The sequence below is a fragment of the Chinchilla lanigera genome, unplaced genomic scaffold (assembly GCF_000276665.1).
Source record: "Chinchilla lanigera isolate Chin_1 unplaced genomic scaffold, ChiLan1.0 scaffold00001, whole genome shotgun sequence".
Taxonomy (NCBI): Eukaryota; Metazoa; Chordata; class Mammalia; order Rodentia; family Chinchillidae; genus Chinchilla; species Chinchilla lanigera.
Genome location: NW_004955402.1, coordinates 1,248,387 through 1,252,787, shown reverse-complemented (window position 1 = coordinate 1,252,787; position 4,401 = coordinate 1,248,387). Strand labels below are relative to the sequence as shown.

Here is a 4,401-nt window from a genome sequence, read left to right as displayed (position 1 = left end):
AATCAGGTACCTGAGAACTTGTTCAAAAGATCTGCACTGTTCTGCCCGCCTAGGAGGAGGTGGGGCTAGAAATACAGTAGACCTGAAAAAGTAAGCGTGAATAATACTCAGATTGATACCAACAGAGAGAAGGAAGGAAAAGATGCAGAGAAAAAAGAAAGAGTAGAGAGAGCAGAGAGCTAGCAGCAGCTGTCGAAGGGAAGAAAGTGCAGAGAGGAGGGGACTCTGGATGGGCGGTGAGGAGAGGTTCTGAACAAAGGGCCAAAGTCAGGCTCCCCAGGGACCAAGCTCCGCTGTGGGGTCAGTGACCGACCACAAAGTGTTGTGGAGCTAATGCAGAAAACTACCGCGGTGGCTGCACCATGGGGATATGCAGAAAAGCCCAAGCCGTATTTCATAGGGCAAAATGCCGATATACACGCAAAACACCAAAAAGGAAGACAATGAGGAAAACATTTTTTTTTTAATTAGGAAGAGGACAGTGGTCCTGCTCTGTTGGTCAGGATGAAAGCCCCGGCGCGGTTTGTTTCTGCTGCTGCATGTCCAGTAGCCTCTCAGGGACGGTGGCAGGCGTCTGTCCCTCTCCCCCGGGTCTCAGCCTTGAGCTCCAAGCCCACGACCCGCCTGGGCCCCGAAGCTCACTGTGCCCCTCCCCATTGATTTCCGCACAGTCCAGGATCAGAAGGGACAAGGCACAGCCCCAGTAACTGGGGCGACAGTCGGTACTAGGGGTCCGCCGCCCGGTCCTTGGTCCCCCCAGAACAGCTGGCCTCAGCGGGCACTGAGGTGAGCGGCGGCTGGGCCGAGCACCGCGTGGTGGCCCCCTGCTGACCTCTTCCCTGGGCCCAGTGCTGGGGTCGGGCACCTCACAGAAGGTGCAGTCTGTTTCCTCGTTTCCGTATTCCTTCCGCACTGTCCACCCTGGGCTGTGCCTCCTCCGTGCTGTGTTCGCGGGCAGGTCTGTCCCACCCTGAGGGCATCTCAGCAACCCGGGCGCCTCCTCCTCACATCCCACGCTGTCTCCCGAGGTCACTGTACGCACTCTCCATGTCCTGTGTCTTGACTGTGATCGGTCCCCTGAGCTGAGGCTTGGGACTTTCCACTCATGGCATCAGCTCAGCACTCAGAAAGCGGCAGATGGTGACGCATCTCCAGCTTGGGGTTTCTGGATAGGGATGCTCAGCCTGTGACTGGTCTCACTGCCCCAGCTGATGAGGAACAGAAGAAATCGCTCTCGTGGCTCTCTTACCCTTGCTGTGAGCCATCTCTGTGGACGGCAGCAGCTGCAGAGGACGAACTTGTGAATGTGGGTGCGGAGGCCCAGCTTGCCCAGCGGCTCACTGTCCGGTGACTCGCTGTGAACAGAAGAACGCTGTCTGCAGGGGAGGCTGAAGTCCAGCATGGACGGAGTCAGGTGCCGGGCTCCCTGGGGTCCGGTTCGCTTTATAAGAAAATACATTAGTGAATATTCTCATTTGAGAACTAGGAAACTCATGGAATCTAGAACCATCTCTAAGGGCAAAGATGGAACTGACTTTCAAGCTGGTTTGGAAACTTCACATCGCTATGCAAAGGGATCAGCATGGCAACCTGGTCCGGGCAGCTGCTGACCCCAGACCCCTGCATGGCTGTCCCGGGTGAGGGGCGGGGCGGCTGGGCGGGGCTGCCCACGGCCCCTTTCCAGCGCCGTATCGGAGTTCTGGGCCGTGAAACTCAGTTTCTCTCCAGTGCCTCACTTTCCAGCTGCACCTTTGCCAGCGCCTCTGCCTCACAGCCTGCGCCGCGGCCTCCTGTCACGGTGGCAGACACTAAGCCCATCAGCTCACGAGAGAGGAGGTCCCAGCTCGGGGTCTCGGCCGTGCCTGGCTCCCCGTGGCTTTGATCCCATGGCTGGGAAGCATCGTGATGTCAGCACACAGCAGAGCTGGCACCTTGTGGCCCGGATGCAAGGGTGGAGGAGGAGAAGGCCGGCCTCAATGTCCCCTTCTGGGACACAGCCAGACACAGCTCTCGAAGGCCCCCCTCCCACAGCACTACAGGCGGGGCCTCGAGGCCAACCCCTGGGCCTTGGCGGGACGTGCACCCGGGCCGCAGCTCAGCAGGCTGGCAGCACCCACGATTCTTTTTTTCGAGCCTAGAGCTTTTACACTGGGCCACATGTTCAGCCGTTTACTTAGTAGTTTTTATTTTGAGACAGGGTCTTGCTAAGTTGCCCAGGCTGGGCTCAAGTTCTCAATCCTCCTGCCTCAGCCTCCTATAGCCCTTGAAAGGATTTTTCTGAACTGTGAAGCATCAGTAGCTTCATTCTGTTCACAGCCTCCCTCTGTCACACTTTCTGGGATACTTTCTTGCATTGGTTTTGCATGTTTAAAGCATCTGGTGGCTTCCTACCTCACATCGCCCCAGAGGGACTAAACCACCTGTGACAGAGAGATGCTCGTACAGCTGCTTCAGCCCTGGGCGTCTGGGCCAAGGGAGGTCGGGGGCACTCCCGCGCTGCCTCACCCTGCCGGTTTTTCAAGCTCACTCAGAGACCCTGAGGCTCTCTCATCCAGCTGTCACTTTCCTTAGGGTGCTTCCTTTCGGGGCCTCCTTTCCCTCTGCCTGCTCTCCTGGGACTGAGTCTCAGCGAACTGGAGATCAGGTTCCATCTCCTTCAACGTTTGCGGTCTTCAATCAGACCAAAATCAAAATTCTAAGCCGTTATTCAAAATACAAAAACTAAATATAAGAGATTTAAATAAGTAAGCTTTCAAATGCACGAAGACTTCCAATACGCCTTCTGTGCAACGAAAGTAGGAAACACACCACTTTGTTTTATCTTTATCTGTCTTGTTTACCCCACATTTTGTGCCTTTTATGTTCTCCTGGAACATGGCCCTCGCCGGCAGCTTTGGGGCCGGGACGTTCCGGTCCTGTCGGCCTGCGCCCTCTGCTGGCCGGCGCTGCTCAAGGCGAGCCCGGGTGCCAGCCGCCGGATGCGCGTTGCGGGAGAGCGGTGGTGTTGTGCCGCGGTTGCCTGGCAACAGATGCTCGCAGCGCAGAGGCAGCCCGGCTCTCCGAGTTCCCAGCAGCTTCCTCTGCGGCCCCAAGTCAGCCATCTAGGATTCTAGAACCCCCAAAAGAGGGTCAGCTTCCCAGACTACAATAGCAAAAGGCCAGATTCTAGTTTAAAAAGCAGCCGCCTGGGGGCTAAGGATGCGCTCAGTGGTGGAGCCCTTGCCCAGCGTGCAGGAGGCCCTAGGTTCGCTCCTCAGCACTGCCGAAAAGACTTCTGTAGAGATACCTCGAGTCCTACCTGATCCTGGACTAGGGCTGGCTTTGCACTTTCCGGGAAGTGTTTCGTCGCCGAGGAAGGAGAGCGCTTTTCTGTCCCCGAGTGGTGTGTTTGCCATTTGGAGCAGCGTGCTGAGGCCTCCCTGGACCCCCTCACTCGGCTCTCTTGGCCCTTAAGGACGAGTTCCTGCCCTTAGGTTCACTGCAAGTATGAATAAATCACTCCGTGGACAAGGTTAGGCCTGGTGCCAGCTCCGATTACTAACCAGAAGCGCCTTCCTAGTCGGTGCGTCCTTACGCCCGGGGTGCTAACGCCTGGGTGCCCTGCCGCCTTCCTCCTCGTCCCCTCTTCATCTAACTTCCCGGGAGGGAGGCTCGGGCTCCCTCCTCGGTCTTCAGGAAGCTAAGGGACAGACACCAGGCCCCATCCGGCCCACAGCGTTCCCTGGGGACGCAGCAGCTCTGTCCTCAGGCCGCGGGCTCCGTGGGCTGGGTGAGGAGGCGCAGAGGTGGCTAGGCAAGGGGCAAAGCAGGCAGGCACCTCGGGGCCCGCCCCTTATAGAATATGCATTATCCGCGGGCCTCGGGACCCTCCCCTAATGGAATATGCATAACTTTTAGTCCTCGAGACCCTCCCTTCATAGAATATGCATTATCCATGGCGCTCCCGGATCCGCCCTCTCATAGAATATGCATGATCCACCGGGCTCAAGACACGCCCCCTCAGAATATGCATACTTGTCGGGACCCGCCCTGCATGGAATGTACATAACCTGCGAGGCCTCCGGACCCGCCCTCTCCTAGAATAAGCGCGAACTTTGGTCCTCGGGACCTGCCCCCTCATAGAATATTCATAATTGTCGGGACCCGCCCGTCATTGAATATGCATGATCCGCGGGCCTCCCCGGAGCGCAGCGCCCAGAGCAGCTCAGGCTCTGAGCGTCGGAGAGGCGCGGGCGGCCCCGACCCTCGCGCTGCTAGTAAGCTCCCCTGCCCTCCCCAGAGCCGGCGCGGGCCCAGGAGGGGACAGCGAGCCGTGGCCAGGGGCCCCCGGCCGGGCAGGTGGCCGCGCTCCGTGACCCCCTTGCGGATCGGGACCCGGGCTTGCGCGCCGCCCCAGGTCCT

The 4,401-nt window shown here is 58.4% G+C and overlaps 1 protein-coding gene across 3 annotated transcripts in view; it reads left to right on the top strand.

The window, feature by feature from the left end:
• The first annotated feature begins 3,486 nt into the window (after positions 1 to 3,486).
• Gnal (guanine nucleotide binding protein (G protein), alpha activating activity polypeptide, olfactory type) overlaps positions 3,487 to 4,401 on the top strand; it is a 66,787-nt gene continuing 65,872 nt past the window's right edge. Inside the window, exon 1 of one of the 3 annotated variants that reach the window (XM_005372578.2) lies at positions 3,487 to 3,562. The gene's annotated coding sequence lies outside the window, so the exon portion shown is untranslated. Of the gene's footprint in view, positions 3,563 to 4,160; positions 4,397 to 4,401 lie in introns of those variants that run through there. The other 2 variants (XM_005372576.2, XM_005372577.2) reach the window with 2 other exon arrangements.